This window comes from Pistacia vera, unplaced genomic scaffold (assembly GCF_008641045.1).
Source record: "Pistacia vera cultivar Batoury unplaced genomic scaffold, PisVer_v2 Contig592, whole genome shotgun sequence".
Classification (NCBI taxonomy): domain Eukaryota; kingdom Viridiplantae; phylum Streptophyta; class Magnoliopsida; order Sapindales; family Anacardiaceae; genus Pistacia; species Pistacia vera.
Window position 1 is genome coordinate 331,472 of NW_022196437.1, and position 18,491 is coordinate 349,962.

Below are 18,491 nucleotides of genomic sequence, written 5' to 3' on the forward strand. Positions count from 1 at the left end.
TTTTATTCTTTCTACAACTCTTTTTACACCATTTTGAAAGAACCAAAGATAAATAATTACCAACAACTCAGAGAAAATACCCACCAGTCATGCAATTTAGCCGATATTCGATTCTTCGATTTTAGTTGGTTTGGCTAGTTGGTGACAGGAATTTCTCTTCTGACTTAATTATTAGTTAATTAAACACTAAAACATTTTAGGTGAGTTGACCTTGAAACTTTAAACTGCCATTACGCTATTTCAGATTTAGTAGAACTTGAGATTGGCAATAATGTCTAATAAGAAGAAATCACAGAAGACGCAAAGCTACTGTTGACAATGACATGGTCTTCATCGTCAGAATAAGCCTGCGAGGTTTGGTCTCAACTTGTCTTCTTCTTACATCATTTCATTTCGAACTTGTTTTATTATGCATGTAAGTATGTTAATATATTTATAAGATTAATCTCCTTCTATACCGGCAATTGTGGTTGCTCTATCACACCGTTGCTTCCTTTGAACCTAATCAAAATGCCCCAGTTCATCTTCAAGTGAAGCCAATTTTATGAATTCTTCACAAAAGTAGAGATTTTGATCTTCTGAAGAAGCAGATTATAAGCATTCTTAATTGAGGTGGCATGTTGTTAGGCAAGAATAACAGGCACAAAAGCCCATAGAACAAAAGTGATATCTCCAAGCAAGATAGAGACTACTGAGGCTGAAGAAAGAGATCCTGAGATGACGGCAACAGGACTGAAGAACTGTGAATAATTTGTTTGATGATGCTGGTATTTCAAGTCAGCTGCCACCGCGAAGCAGTAAAACAATGTGTTTACCAGAAAAATCCATATATTTCTGCCTTGAGCGTACACTCCTAAAATCCCTATAAGCAATGGAATGAGAAACGCAAAGGCTGTATGATATGGCATCGAGGAAAAGAAATTCTGCGCACTGCACAACTATCAAAATAAGTTACAATATTTTCATTTACAAATTTTGTCATTAACATATATAATAGATAAATAATTCGTCTCTCAGATGGAATCCCAACTCAACACTTTTTAAAATTCGAATCCAACTAAATAAAAAAAAATTCCTATAGGTGCACATGAAAATTCTTGTAGAGATAAAAATCATATATTTAATCTATAGTTTATAAACGGGTCTATTGACGGTTACAATTTATCTATATTGTTTATGACATAGCAGGATATGGTAGTGTTTGTTATATTTAAAAGGGTTTAGTCCATACACCCTTTGAAGGATTGTTTAACGTGACACATACCCATACTTTTTGAAAACTATTTAAAAAAAAAAAAAAAAACCACTTATAATCATTAAATACCCCCTTAAATTATTTAAACGTCTCCTCATTTTAGGGATTTTCAATAATTATAGGAGGATTTAAAATAGTTTTCGAATATCTTAACTACGCTAAGATTAAACAATCGCACAAAAGAATGTATTAAATAAATTAACACTATTTCAACACACGGTTATTAAATTTAAAATCTAGTTAAGCGTTAAACTATTATTTGGAAAAATAATTGAAAGGAGACTATTTCATGAAATTATACTTGTGCCTACATAGATAAATTCGTGTATCGTAAGATTGGCGTTATTTTTTCCTATTGAGCAAAAGAAACCTTTCTTTTAGTATTCTTTTATTCCTGTAATTTGACCCTTAATTGAATTGAATTACCTAAACATCAAAAATGAATTAAGATTATTTACTAACCAAAGGGGAAGAGATATGGGAGCACTTCAATGAATATAAGAACTCTTCAAGGCTTACAGAAACAACTGCAGTAGTTCAAAGTATTTTAACCTCTCAAATCGTTTTCTTTCTCTATTTCTTATTACATACAATATAATTAAAGGAATAAATAAAAAATGTTTAATTGTCAAAATAATACAATTTTTAGCAACAAATACGCTCCATATATGTTTAATTTAAATTTCCACACCTATATATATGATATTATTTTTTATTAAACAATGTATCTTCAACGCTAAATAAATATATTGATCTAATATATATTAAGCTCTCACCTATAACTTTAAGCTTTTAGATGGGTTGACAACTTAGCATAATATTAAAGCTAAAGGTCTCAAACTCAATCCCCACATACAAATTTAATAAAGAAAAATGAAAAAAAATCTAAGTTAAGTTTGATGTGAAGGGGGCTTATTAGTTTAATATAGCGGAAATATAATATGTCATAAGACTTTACGTGACATTACAATAAATTTAAAAAAAAAAAAAAATTGTCATAAATTTATTGCCCCTCTAAATTTGAAGTATGCAATAGAGGTTTCTTATATTCTGATAAGTTTTTCTTCTTTTAGCTCTAGTTGAATAATATGTACCAAACAAATTCATAATATGTCATAACCACAAGAACAAAAACTTAAAAGAGAAAATTAACCATAATGAGCACCCCAAGAAAAATTAAATGGTACTTTTACAATATCGAATAATAAAAATTAAATGGTACTTCAAAAGTTCGACTGAGTTACAAATTTACACACTTCTAGAGTTTAGGGTTTCGAACCTTTCATTTTTGGTAACGCTTTCGGATGCAGAGACCGAGTTTAGTTTCTTCTGATCCTCCATCAACTCCAAGTGCCTCTTCATTGATTTTTTTTTATCTTTCTCTTCAGTGCCCAACACCAGGCTTGGAACATCACCTTGTCTTCTGCATGTAGTAATCATAATCATTCTGGTCTGGAGTTTCATCTCCTGAATTGTAATCACCTTCCCTGTCTAGAAGCTTTCGTGTTCGGCGGTTATGTACCTAATTTTATATCGATATCATAAATTTATGTCTCTAATTTATGAATGTATATGGAAATTAATGTATTAATTTTTTTCTACTTTTCAAATAATCTGGATTTCAAAATTAATCTCTAACGATTTAGTTTCATCAGCCAAATTAAATGCATTTTTCTTTCTTTCACAACTCTATTTACAACATTTTGAAAGAACCAAAGATAAATAATTACCAACAACTCAGAGAAAATACCCACCAGTCATGCAATTTAGCCGATATTCGATTCTTCGATTTTAGGTGGTACTTATAAAATTAAGTCCTTTCAGAGCATGAGCTGCCGCAGACTTAGCCGCCGTATCAAAGCGAGGAGGAGGCTTCTTTGAAAAAGCAGTCAAACGCTTAAGGTGATCAAGAGGCATCTGTCTAATTCTTGCAGAAGCATTTCTCACCATTGAAGAACCAAAAGAAGACGAGCTTATATCCAAAACTCTTCCACGTAACGTTAGCTCAGCCTTAGGGTCTTCAGTCTCAGCACTGTTAGCAGCTTTAACACTCTCAACACCCACAGCATCATCACGTATATCGTCAGTGGTCTCTCTTGTGGGCCTTCTGTTTAGAGGTCCGCTGTAAGGTATCGTTTCATTAATGCCCACAATTTCACGATCAGAAAGGTGCTGGTGTTGATGAGGAAACACTACTTTTGGATCATCTGTTCCCATATTCATATTCATCTTCTGCATCTGAGTGGTGTTTATTTCTCTGTTTTCTCTTCTTGTTGTTGGTGCATGGTTTGTTTATATGAGATTTATAAAAACTGGAAATTCTGACACATAGATACGTCATATTCATGTTCATATTCATATTCATGTCTATGCACGTTCATGTAATATTGCAATAAATAAATATATATAGAAAATATCATAAGATCTTTTGGAATTAATCAAATAAGACGATTTCTCCTCGTGCAGATTAATTTCGATCTTCTTTTTATTTAATTTGGTAATTTCAACTCTTACGATTGCTATATTAATATGATCAAGTACTTAACTTTAAATTATTATATGACATGTTTGCACACAAAAATAAATCAATGACCCATTAGTGTTTATATATTATTTACTTATTGACTTAATCTTTGAGAAGAAAATTATAAAATGACTTAAATCATTAGTTTCATTAAGTTATCCCGATCCTTAATTTGCTCCGTCTTTGCAGTTTCGACGGTTGACTTTGAACTCAATAATGAACTAGGAAGGAAGATTATATGAATTGATAAAATGGGAAACCGACAAGCTGAATATTACAAAGAATTTGTACTAGGATACGATTCCTCTCCTGGTTTAATAAGATAATAACACATGGTAATAACGTAAATAAGAGGCCACATTTATTCTCTTCCCACAAATTTCCTCATCAAAATTTTCTTCTGTTTTCGACTTTGTCTTTCTCATTGATCTAGCCATTTTCAATCTCTCAAAGGTCATCAGAATTCTTGAAGGAAACCTTGGGAATACTCCATGAGAGCTCTCTTGTCTTCTAATCACAATTGAATTTAGGCCAATATCAAACCCGTTTGCACATTTTTATTAACTCTACTAATTGAATTGACTTCTGTGATTTTTTTGCTTGCAGAGAAAGTGAGACCGTTCTTCTTCTTGTTGAAGAAACTCTTGGAAGATAATTGTTTTGGTTTCTTCTCCTTTCGTCCTTCATCACTCTCCAAAGTAATTACCTCTCTAGCATCTTTACATTGGCTATTATCATTGTTCATAAAGTTACTACTGATTTTGATTCTACTTCTCAATGACCCAATGATTTCCTTCATTATTTCCACCCTCTTTTAATTAGATCATTTACTTTAATTCATTTATCTTTTATAACTTGACTTTGCACTTGTGTTTTTGAAAATCAACTTCTACATAAAGCAAGCTAATATAATGAAGCGTGCTCTAGAAATATGGGCTACAATGTTTAATTACTCAAAACATATACATGTCTTGGTCTCAAAGAAAAGAAAATTATACTCTAATTTTTCATTTAATTATTGATTAGCTAGTATGCAAGGTCATTGTGCTCCTCTATTAATTTGCAAAACCCACAAGACTTTATTGTCATGTCCCACTAAAATTCATTTATTTACAATACAAATATCACTGTATAACAACAAAGTATACATCCATATTAACAAAAAAACAAATTAAACATAATATATGGTTCATGAACATATCATCAAGAAGAGAATATATATATATATATATAATAGTCCAAGAACTTAGAATTTTATATATGAAGTTTGAAAGTAGATAGCTAACAACACAAACAACTTTTTTTTTTTTTTTTTTATCTTTCTCTTCAGTGCCCAACACAGGGCTTGGAACATCACCTTGTCTCTGCATGTAGTAATCATAATCATTCTGGGCTGGAGTTTCATCTCCTGAATTGTAATCCTTCCCTGTCTAGAAGCTTTCGTGTTCCGGCGGTTATGTACCTAATTAATTATATCGATATCATAAATTTATGTCTCTAATTTATGGGATGTATATGGAAAATTATGATTAATTTTTTTCTACTTTTCAAAATAATCTGGATTTCAAAATTAATCTCTAACGATCTTAGTTTCATCAGCCAAATTAAATGCATTTTATTCTTTCTACAACTATTTACACATTTTGAAAGAACCAAAGATAAATAATTACCAACAACTCAGAGAAAAATACCCACCAGTCATGCAATTTAGCCGATATTCGATTCTTCGATTTTAGTTGGTTGGCTAGTTGGTAACAGGAATTTCTCTTGACTTAATTATTAGTTAATTAAACACTAAAACATTTTAGGTGAGTTGACCTTGAAACTTTAAAAGCCATTACGCTATTTCAGATTTAGTAGAACTGAGATTGGCAATAATGTCTAATAAGAAGAAAACAGAAGACGCAAAGTACTGTGACAACGACATGTCTTCTCGTCAGAATAAGCCTGCGAGGTTGGTCTCAACTGTCTTTCTTACTCATTTCATTTCGAACTTGTTATTATGCATGTAAGTATGTAATATTTAAAGATTAATCTCCTTCTATACCGGCAATTGTGGTTGCTCTATCACACGTTGCTTCCTTTGGACCTAATCAAAATGCCCAGTTCATCTTCAAGTGAAGCCAATTTATGAATCTTCACAAAAGTGAGTTTGATCTTCTGAAGAAGCAGATTATAAGCATTCTTAATTGAGGTGGCATGTGTGGTAGGCAAGAATAACAGGCACAAAAGCCCATAGAACAAAAGTGATATCTCCAAGCAAGATAGAGACGACTGAGGCTGAAGAAAGAGATCCTGAGATGACGGCAACAGGACCGAAGACTGTGAATAATTTGTTTGATGATGCGATATTTCAAGTCAGCTGCCCGCGAAGCAGTAAAACAAAGTGTTACAGAAAAACAAATACTCATATTTCTGCCTTGAGCTACACCCTAAAATCCTATAAGCAATGGAATGAGAAAACGCAAAGGCTGTATGATATGGCATCGAGGAAAAGAAATTCGCGCACTGCACAACTATCAAAATAAGTTACAATATTTTCATTTACAAATTTTGTCATTAACATATTAATAGATAAATAATTCGTCTCTCAGATGGAATCCCAACTCAACACTTTTTAAAATTCGAATCCAACTAAATAAAAAAAAAAATTCCTAGGTGCAGAAAATTTGTAGAGATAAAAATCATATATTAATCTATATTTATAAACGGGTCTATTGACGGTTACAATTTATCTATATTGTTATGACATAGCAGGATATGGTAGTGTTTGTTATATTAAAAGGGTTTATCCATACACCCTTTGAAGGATTGTTTAACTGACACATACCCATACTTTTTGAAAACTATTAAAAAAAAAAAAAAAAAACCAATTAATCATTAAATACCCCTTATTATTTAAACGTCTCCTCATGTTAGGGATTTTCAATAATTATAGGAGGATTTAAAATAGTTTTCGAAAATCTTAACTACGCTAAGATTAAACAATCGCACAAAGGAATGTATTAAATAAATTAACACTATTTAAACACACGGTTATTAACTTTAAAATCTAGTTAAGCGTTAAACTATTATTTGGAAAAATAATTGAAAGGAGACTATTTCATGAAATTATACTTGTGCCTACATAGATAAATTCGTGTATCGTAAGATTGGCGTTATTTTTTCCTATTGAACAAAAGAAACCTTTCTTTTAGTATTCTTTTATTCCTGTATTTTGACCCTTAATTGAATTGAATTACCTAAAAATAAAAAATGAATTAAGATTATTTACTAACCAAAGGGGAAGAAATATGGGAGCACTTCAATGAATACAAGAACTCTTAAAGGCTTACAGAAACAACTGCAGTAGTTCAAAGTATTTTAACCTCTCAAATCGTTTTCTTTTTCTATTTCTTATTACATACAATATAATTAAAGGAATAAGTAAAAAATGTTTAATTGTCAAAATAATACAATTTTTAACAACAAATACACTCCATATATGTTTATTTTAAATTTCCACACCTATATATAAGATATTATTTTTTATTAAACAGTGTATCTTCAACGCTAAACAAATATATTGATCTAATATATGTTGAGCCCTCACCTATAAGTTTAAGCTTTTAGATGAGTTGACAACTTAGTATAATATTAAAGCTAAAGGTTTCAAACTCGAATTCCCACATACAAATTTAATAAAGAAAAATGAAAAAAATCTAAGTTAAGTTTGATGTGAAGGAGGCTTATTAGTTTAATATATAAAAGCGGAAATATAATGTCATAAGACTTTACGTGACATTACAATAAATTTAAAAAAAAAAAATTTGTCATAAATTTATTGCCCCTCTAAATTTGAGGTATGCAATAGATCTTTCTTATATTCTGATGAGTTTTTCTTCTTTTAGCTCTAGTTGAATAATATGTACCCAGCAAATTCATAATATGTCATAATGACAAGAACAAAAACTTAAAAGAGAAAATTAACCATAATGAGCACCCCAAGAAAAATTGAATGGTACTTTTACAATATCGAATAATAAAAATTAAATGGTACTTCAAAAGTTCGACTGAGTTACAAATTTACACACTTCTAGAGTTTAGGGTTTCGAACCTTTCATTTTTGGTAACGCTTTCGGATGCAGAGACCGAGTTTAGTTTCTTCTGATCCTCCATCAACTCCAAGTGCCTCTTCATTGATCATTGAGTCTGCCTTTTTTTTTTTTTCTTTTATAGACAAACTACAGATGGAGCCTGGTGAAGTCTTTTTCCAACAAAATAACTAATATATACCCTTTTCACGATGGAGCCTGGTGAATTCTTTTTTAAATTATTTAAGTGACATTTGCGTATACAGTTGATATTAAATAAAATAAAAAAGTAGAAGTACATTGACCTTCGACGTTTGGCTTTTGACTCTGAAATTATTCAACTTTCTTTAATGACAAAAGGTTTTGAGCCTTTGACTTATCCATATTGTTGAAACGCGAAACGGCATACTTTTGCTATGCGCAGTAACCTTAAAATAAAGTTGAAACGGCCGTCCAGGTGTTGTCGGTGCTCAGCCGGCCTCGTACATTGATTTTTCCATGTGGGTTTTACCGGTGGTTCACGTGGATATTGTTGGACATCCACGGACCTGTGTGAGCATCCATAAAATAAACACATGCAGATATAGACTACGAAGCTCTCCAAATAATCTATAATTTTTTTATATTTTGCTTACAAATAATTGTACGAAACCTCAATATTGTCTTCTCCTTGTAAACCTCAATATGGGAAGTGATCTTTCAAATTATTCAAGGAATCTATTGGGAAGAGGAGAGGATTTACAGACTTGAAAATTTTCACACATCTAAACGTGGATTACATAGATTATTATCAAAGAATCAAAATAATTTTCATTTACATGGAAATTTATACTATAATCAAGAAAAATATATATATAACCGATGCTCGTACATCTAACCAATAAAAGAAGGGTCATAGGATTATTATATTTGGTTGAATCCAAAGGTATTTTTGTACGATTTTTTTTTCTTTTATTTCCAACATATAATGTTCATTGTGTTATTTTCTTAATGACTTAAAACTTTGCCAATTTTTTCAAATTTTTTTTTTTTTTTTTTTTTTTTAAATTAGCTTAAGACATGTGACTTGTAAGTTGTCTCAATGCTTCCGGCACGTGCAGTATGTTAATTGTTATTTATTTCAGTGCTTCTAGCACGTGCCTATTGCATGTTTATTACTTTATTATTAATTTTGAAAGGTGTCATTCATTTTGAAATCTTAAAATCTCGCCCGCATGTTACAATGATGTCACTTTTTTACGAATTAATGATTTCTTCATTAATTTAATTATTCATAATTAGAGGCATGATAAGAGCAATCCTTGATTATTAAAGCATTTTTCTCATTACAACTAAAATACTTACTACATTTTGAAATCTATTAAACGCATTTTTAGGATTAGCACAATTCCTAGAAAGGTCAGACAATTTGTAGGCTTATTATCTCATACCTCCCCTGAGGTTTCAGAATTTCTCAAAAACCTCCCTTGAGGTTTTTCACTTTCCTCAACTTCCTCCCCTCAAAACCGTTTTCTAACGGAAAGCCATTGTAATCAATGGGCAATTAAGTCTTTTGACATTTAAAGGAATTAAAAATAAAATAAAATAAATAAATAAACAAATGTCAAACCGTTTTTCACATTTGGATTTGGGGAACCAAAGCCGTTAAAATTTCCTTCTTTTAAATTTTTTATTTTGCTTTTCTCTCGATCTTTTTATGTACAGAAATGTTATTGGATGAGTAAATCAAAAGTAAACCGTTAGGAAACCGCATGGAGGGGAGGTAGTTGGGGAAAGTGGAAACCTCAAGGGAGGTACCATAATAAGTCACCAATCTTTAATACTTTTTTGACCGATATTGGGCCAAAAGTATTTTCTGGGCCCAATTCGAAAATGGGCTGGTTAATTCATCATGGGCTATATGTTGTACAAACATGAGTTTTAACAAGAGCTTACACAGAATTTTCCATGGATTTTCCCTGTTGGGTGGGCTTGGTTTGTGAATTTGGGATTAATTTGATCTTATTGTATGCTTAAAAAGACATAAAGTAGGTAAGCACTTGTACCATTGTTTCAATAACTCTATTCGTGGGTCACTAAATTATTTCATAATGAGTCGCATTGTCTCCATAATCTTTCAAAATTTCTAGAGTTAACTCCTCATTTTAATTATCTTTAAAAGTGTTTACATCTGTACTTTTTTCTCTTTGTTCAGACAAATAATACTATATATACAAATTTCTCGTACAACTCATACAAACAAATGTATTTTAAAAGAATAATACTATTTATATAAACTTTTTGTACAAACTTTTTCATACAACCTTATATGTCTTTTGATATTTATTATCCCTAACCAAATGACCCCTAAGGGCATCCATGATTGGCTTCACCAGAATGACGAAGTAAGCAGTAACTTGGTGTTGGTGGAGAAGCCACAATCACAATCTTATGTGTAGAGGAAATCTTTCCAAAAAGCAAAGGTTCTAAATCAAACTGTATTTTCGATAAATAAAGTTTATATAAAGTCTATTTCATACAAACTCTACATATACAAATGACATTTATTTTATTAATTGATGTATATTTGTGATTTTAAAAATTAAAATAAGATTCAAAATTTTTGAATTATATCTTAATATTTTTAACATTTGAAAATGTGCTTGATATAATATTTAAAAACTATTTTCAGATTAAAAGTTATAAAAAATTGTTAAAATGATTTTTAATCATATTCTAATTTTACACTAGTTTTTAGGATTGTATTCAAAAATTGTTTTTTAAAACAATTTGACTTATCTCTACTAAATACATTTTTATAAGATTTTTTGTATCACTTATTTTCAAAAACAAAAATATGTATTTAAACTCTATATCAAAATGAATTTTCTTTTCATCTTTCATTTATGTACTATTTACATAATTTCAGCTGGTGCTAAAAGCATAACATACCTCTCGATTCCTTAGTTGTGCATTATTAAGACGTAATTGTAACAGACGAAGGCAGTTGTCTTGCTGCTTTCTCAGTTGTTATTTAGCCATTCATGTTTTCTTAATCTCTACAGTATTCATTTAAAAATTTTGCATCTTTCCCTGCATGTTTTTTCTTTTTTTCTTTTTTATTTTTTAAATAAATAGTTCAAACTTTTCAACTTCCTCTTCATCAACTCATTAAACTGTCTTAAGTATTTCCAAACTACAAAAATGGTGAAGCTTTTCAGTCATCTTTACACATTTCTTTTAGTTCTGTCCATTCTCTTACAACCATTACCGGCAACAATAAGCTATAATGTGTTAAGATATGTAGTCAAAGGCAATGGTGTAACAGACTCCATCCAAGCATTCATCAATGCATGGGCTGCAGCCTGTGGCTCTACAGGATCAACCTCAATATATGTACCAAATGGAAGGTATTTGCTTGGCTCTTTGGCCTTCAAAGGTGACTGCAAAAGCTCATATATTACTATACTCCTGGAGATTACCGTGTACTGGCTCAAGCTAACATTTGGCTCAGCTTTGAAGGGGTTACAGGTGTTTGGATCAACGGTGGTGCACTCGATGCTAAGGGACAGGCGTTGTGGGCTTGTAAGGCTGTACGCATACTTCGATTGTCCTATTGTAGCCCCGGTACTGCATAATTTTGCATGATTTGCTGCTTCAACTTTCATTCATTTTCATAAGAATTGGCTTTGCTTCTGTTTTGTGAATGCAGACATGGAGCTTTACCAACTCCAAAAACATTAAAATCACCGGGAGTTTTGTCATTAAACAGCGAGATGTTCCACATTGTGATCAATGGTTGTGAAAAGGTGCATATTGAAGGCCTTAAAGTGATGGCCGCCTAGCCCTGAAATTCATGTCCAATTATCTCAAGATGTCATGATCATGAGCTCTTCTATCAAAACTGGGGATGACTGCGTCTCCATTGACCTTGGACCAAAAATCTGTGGATTGAAAGTGTCTCATGCGACCTGGCCATGGCATTAGGTGATTTTAAACACTATTACAAAAACTCTATAACCAATTAAATAGTTGTTTTTATTCAAAGTGTTTGATAAAACCATTATTGTAGAAAAATCACTTCAAACTTAGCCAGTGCCTTAATTAACAGAATTTAAAGAAACGTTATAAATTAATCAATAGTCAATATTTGTTTATTTACTCTTAAAACAGTAGCGAATAACATAACGTGGAATTTTGTTTTATTTTTTTTATTTTCTTACTATCATGATACTAAGGATGGCTATCTCTTGTTTTGTAGCATTCGGATTTCGGAGCCTGGCTAGAGATACAAATGAACAAGGAGTCCATAATGTGACGGTTAAAAACACATTTTTAACAGGTACTCACAATCGGCTCAGAATAAAATCATGGGCGACACCCAGTAATGGACATGTCCATCGTGTCCAGTTTATAGGGGCGATTATGTAAAATGCTCAAAATCCCATTCTCATTGACCAAAACTATTGCCCTCACAATATAATTAAATTGTCCTATTAGTGTAAGAAAATATCTTTGCAAGTAAAATTTACAGGTGCCACTATCTTGTGAATATTGAAAAAAAAATTTAACTATTTTTTTTTTCTTTTTCCAGTTTTGTTTTTGAAATTCAGGTATCATGTATTAAAATTAATGATGTGACATATCAAAATATTCGTGGAACATCATCGGCCACTCTAATTGTCATAAAATTTTGATCGTAGCAATTAGCACCCTTGCCAAGGGATAGAATTACAAAATGTAAATCTGAAATACATGAATCAAGCTGCTCAATCATCTTGTAAAAATGAAATTGGGAAGGCATTGGGATTTGTTAAACCCAAAAGTTGTTTGTAAATGAACAATAAAAGGAAAAGGAACAATTTTTTGTGTATAAAATTATAATAGTGTTACTTTTTTTGTTTTGGTTACTAATGAAGATATCATTAGATACAAATAACAAATCATTGGGCTTAAAAGGTTAATTAACATGAAAGTAATAAATAAATTAATTAATTTAAGCCGTCACAAATAGGTGCGTTGAATTTCGTTATAGAGGCTGAATTATGTGACTAACAAGCTACTGGTTAACGTGTAATGCAAATTAATTAGTTGGGAGGAAATGCAAGTTAATTAGAATGAGACTTAATCTAAATTAATCATCAACTAATTAATTAATCAAAGTTAAGTACACAATCCAGTACGGAGTACATAACACTAATAAAATATTGACCAAACTTAAGCACACCAATCTCACCCTACTACCATACTGAATAATATAGGTGAAAATTGGGGAAACGGTACTTCAGAAAAAAAAAAAAAAACCTTTTTCCGATGAGCCTCGCGCTTATTTAATTTATGAAAGAATCCACGGATTCCATCAGTAACTTTAATGATTAGTTTTACTGAAAGGTAAAACAACAAAAACTTTAATGTTATTAATAATCATTCAGTAAAAAGCAATGCATGAAATATATATAATATTATATGAATTAAGCAGGAGTCAGCCATGGATGTGTACGAGGAATTACGTAAAAAACATTAAAATTATGAATTAAGCAAAAGTCAGCCTTGGCTGTTCATTAGGAATACGTAAGAAAATAACTGAATTGCTGTGGCGCTGCTTTCTTTAGATTTCATTTACCCTTTGATCTTCTTCAAATTCACTTTATTCCTTCTTATCTAATCCAAATAACTGTAAAAATAAAATTATGCTTTTTTTGTATAAATAGCTGAACGGTTTCAACTCTTTCCCACCAACTCATCCTGACTATAACCGTCCTTAACTTCTCCTTAGCTATCATCTGATCTATTTCACTTTATCTCTTTGAGTTCAGCAAAAATGGCAATCAAGTTTCTTTGGTACCCATCTTTACTTGTTTCTTCTCATTCTCTCTAGTTACTCATACCAATCATCGGCGGCAACAAACTACAATGTTTTAATTTTTGGAGCCAAAGGTAATGGTGTAACAGACTCCAACCAAGCGTTCGCAAAGCATGGGCTGCAGCCTGGTGCTCCACAGAACCAGCCACAATTTATTACCAAAAGGAAGATTTGCTTGGCTCTATGGCTTTTAAAGGTGACTGCAAAAATTCGGATATCACAATTCGCATTGACGGAACACTAGTAGCTCCATCAGATTACCATGTATTAGGTCAATCTGATAATTGGCTGAGCTTTGAAAGGGTTAGCGGTGTTTTCCATCATCGGTGGAGCACTGGATGCCAAGGGAACTGCGTTGGAATTGCAAGGCTAAAGGCACTATTGTCCAAATGGAGCCACGGTACATTATTACATAACTTTGCTAGTTAATTTGCTTCAACTTTTAGTTTTAATTATTTTATTTTAAGATGTCTCAATTGGTGAAATCTGTTGTGTGTGAGTGCAGACATTGAGCTTTACCAACTCAAACAACATCAAAATCAATGGACTTTTATCACTTAACAGCCAAATGTTTCACATTGTTTAAATGGTTGCCAAAATGTTCATGTTGAACGAATTAAAGTCATAGCTGCTGGTGATAGCCCCATAACAGATGGTGTTCACGTCCAATTATCTCGAAATGTCAACATCATGAGCTCTTCCATCAAAACGGGGATGATTGCATCTCCATTGGACCTGGCACCAAGAACTTAGGATTGAACATGTCACATGTGGTCCTGGTCATGGCATAGGTATATCCAGTCAAAAAGTGATTACTTAAAACTATTTTTAACCATAATTAACAACAAAACGTTTCTTATTCCATGATATAGATTAATATAAAGAATGGTTTTTCTGGTTAATTTGCAGCATTGGGAGTCTAGCTAAGGATATGGACGAGGAAGGAGTCCAAAATGTGACAGTTAAAAACACAACTTTTATAGGTACTCAAAATGGATTGAGGATAAAGTCATGGGCAAGGCCTAGCAAGGATTTGTTCAAGGCATTCGGTTCTTAGATGCTGTTATGCGAAATGTTCAAAATCCCATTATTATTGATCAAATTACTGTCCTCCAACTTAAATTGTCCAGGCCAGGTAAAGATTTACTAAAATTTTCTTCTAAATAAAAGTTATTGGATCCACTATGTTCTATATATATATCTTTATAAATGTAGAGCACAATTAATTTTATTCTTATTTTTGTTGTTGTAAATCCAGGTTTCAGGTATACAAATTAATGATGTAACATATCAAAATATTCGTGGAACATCTGCTACACCAGTTGCTATAAAGTTAGATTGTAGCACAAAATACCCTTGCAAAGGAATAAGGTTACATAATGTAAATTTGAAGTATTTAAACCAATAGCTCAATCATCTTGTAGTAATGTAATTGGAAAGGAACTTGGCATGGTTCAACCCACGACTGTTTGTAAATCTGGAATTGTAGAGAAAATTCTTTTGTATATAATAAAATGTAATTGTACGCTATTCTTTTTAACGAATTCTTTTCTTAAATAAATTAATGTCTTTTCATTAATACTATATATGCGCATGTTTGAGAGGTTATATATTGATTGTACATGCTTGTTTTTTCAAGTATACTGGCGTACAAAAGTTCTGTCCAATTACTTATGTTCAAAACACACATCACAAGAGTTAAACCATGCTCAGTGAAGGTTCCAACTCCCACCAAAGGGTCCTGAATATGTCTAGCCTCTCCATTTCAAATTCAATTAGCGCACTTAAGTATTGAAGCTTTGAGACTTCAATTGTTGCACCAGATAAACTATATATGACCCAACAAGTGTAACACATTTTCCCTAATTAGTATCAGACTAAAATTAAAGCTTACCACCACTCAAACAAACAGCTGGCTCAATTGTTCCTCAAAACCAGCACAAAGGCCCTCATGATAGCACCTTTCTCCAACTTTACTGCAAGAAGCAGCACATAATTCAGTAAAGGGAAAAAACTTCACATTTTTATCTATAAAACATAACATCACATACATACCTCGTATTGTGATGGTTACATCACCCCTGATCTTTTTACCAACCTACAGAAAGTGCTCTTATCACGTGGTTATGTACAACTGAGCTAAGAACACCAATTTTGAAACAGAAAGGGAAAAGAAAAGCATTGCATAATGTAACTTATGTGCCTAAACATACTGAAACATACCAAGATGTACTAAAATTTAATAACAGTACAAAATGTTACCTGGGCATCTGCTCTTTTTAGAACAGGATTGTCAACGTCTACCTCAGAGTCTCCCATGCACTTTTCAATCAAAAAAATAAATGATTTACCACTAGCTAGGTCCATATCCTCCTGCCTTTCTCTGTTCCGTTAAGGACTCCTGCGAGTCATGCTGACAGGGTACACGCTGCAACCTGACCTGCCAAAGCCGTAATTTTTCCGTTTGGACTACTGTGAGTGGTGGTGATGTTAAGGACAGACGACGTGGTGGTAGATGCTCGAAAAGTGTGGGTCTTGTAAGGATAGAGCGTTGGTGGAAGAGGTAGACCGAATGACTACTGCAAGTGGTGGTGGAAGACGATAGCCCACGGTGCTGTGGTAGGGTGGTGGTGGTGGGGAGGCAATTTCAATTTTGGGAGAGAGATTTGATTTAGGGAATGAGTGAATTTTTTAGGAGAAGGTGTGAAATTTTTGGAGAATTTTTTATTTGAGGGTATTTAATTTAATTTTTTTTTTTTTTTAAGTTTTTGGGGTCTGACGTGGCGTGAATTTGATGTTGACATAGCCACGTAAACTGACACGTCAGTCAGGATGTCAGTCGGTATTTCAATTGGTCAATGTAGTCTATGTTAGGCAATTGTATTTCAAATTTTTCAATACATCATTTCATATATCCATAAAAGTTCTCAATTCCAAGTATTAGTAATTTTTTTTTTTTTACACATTTTCTCTATGCCTTTCACACATTGATTGTGTCATTTGTAGATGCAAAAAATCTACGTCATGAAAATAGGGTCTAATCCCTGAGGTTGAGGCTACTGACAATCCGTAGACCTGCACACATGAAAGGGCAAGCGTGAAGCTTCCAGAAAACACCGGGGTGTGTTTGCCGTAGGCACTCCGACGCTCAGTCAGCGAGGCTGAAAGAGATTATTTGATAAGAATTAAGGAGATGAAGAATTACCAGGAGTCTTGTCGGAGGCTAGAATTATGGTGGAGGCGTCGGGTTCTTGGGAGCAAGAACTTAGGAGCAAATAGATGGTTTTGAGTAGTGTAGATTGACTATGGGAGATTGCCTCCCATGAGAGGGCAAGCCTCTGTTTTTATAGTGAACCAAGGGGTTAGATCTTAGTAGGACATTGAGTCCTCTTTTTTGGGAGATATCCCTATCAAGAAGAAATATGATTTCTTGACCTTATCAGATTAAGTTTAATAGTTTAAATAAGATTTGGAATCTTAGTAGGACACTAAGTCCTATTTTGGGAGATAATCCCTATCATGAAAGATATATGATTCTTGACCTTATCAGATTAAGTTTAATAGTTTGAGTATGATTTGAAATCTTAGTATAAGAGGAAATAGAATAGGATTCTGATTTTCTATTTATAAACTGTTGCAGGCTAATGGGCTGAAACCCAGTTTAGTTTAACTTATAGGATAGCCCAACTCATAGGTGGGTAGGTCGCAAGGTGATTTTAAGCGTAGGCCCAATCGGGATTGGGTTGAGGTCTTGGGCCGTGACATATTTATTTCGTTATTGGGCCTTGTCAAGCCCAGACGATTTTGGCCTTAACAGTTAGCCCTCTACTCTTTAGTTAAAGAGTATTAGCTTAGAGAGTAGATTTAATCGAATGAGTGTAGACTGAGCGAATTAGTGATAGTAGCTTGTTAGGTCGGATGGATCGTTTGTGTGGATTGGTCGATGACTTGTTGATTTGAGGTGTAAGAACCTTCAACCAGCTGGCCGACTGAATGTGTAGCTTTATGGATTGGGCAGGGCCAATCAAAGGTGTTAATCCACGGATTGAGCAGGTCGATCCGAAGGTGTAAATCCGTGGATCGGTAGGACCGATCCATGTGGAGATCCGTAGATCGAGTAGGGTCGATCCGAAGGTGTAAATCCGTGGATCAGGTAGGCCGATCCAAGGTGTAAATCCGTGGATCGAGCAGGGTTGATCCGAGGTGTAGATCCGTGGATCGGGCAGGGCCGATCCGAAGGTGTAGATCCGTGGATTGAGCAGGGCCAATCCAAAGGTAATCCGTGGATCGAGCAGGCCGATATGAAGGTGTAATCTGTAGATGAGAGCAGGGTTAATCTGAAGGTGTAAATCCATGGATCGAGCAGGGTCATCCGAAGATGTAAATCCGTAGATTGAGTAGAGTCGATCCAAGGTTAAATCTGTGGATCGAGCAGGGTCAATCCGAAGGTGTAAATCCGTATCAGGTAGGGCCGATCCGAAGTGTAAGATCCGTGATTGAGTGGTGCAATCGAGGTGTAAATCTTGTGGTCGAGCAGGGTTGATCCGAAGGTGTAAATTTGTAGATCGGCAGGGCCGATCCGAGGTGTAGATCTATGGATTGAGTAGGGTCAACCAAAGGTGTAAATCCGTGGATCGAGCAGGGTCGATCCGAAGGTGTAGATCCGTGGATTGAGCAGGGTCAATCCGAAGGTGTAAATCCGTGGATTGGGTAGGGTTGATCCGAAGGTGTAGATCCGTGGATTGAGCAGGGTCAATCCGAAGGTGTAAATCCGTGGATCAGCAGGGTCGATCCGAA

At 33.4% G+C, this 18,491-nt stretch overlaps 2 pseudogenes; both read left to right on the forward strand.

Annotated features, from left to right (window-relative positions):
- Positions 1–11,035: 11,035 nt before the first annotated feature.
- Positions 11,036–12,667, forward strand: LOC116110004 (annotated as a pseudogene).
- Positions 12,668–13,652: 985 nt separating this feature from the next.
- On the forward strand, positions 13,653–15,254 carry LOC116110006 (annotated as a pseudogene).
- The last annotated feature ends 3,237 nt before the right edge of the window (positions 15,255–18,491 follow it).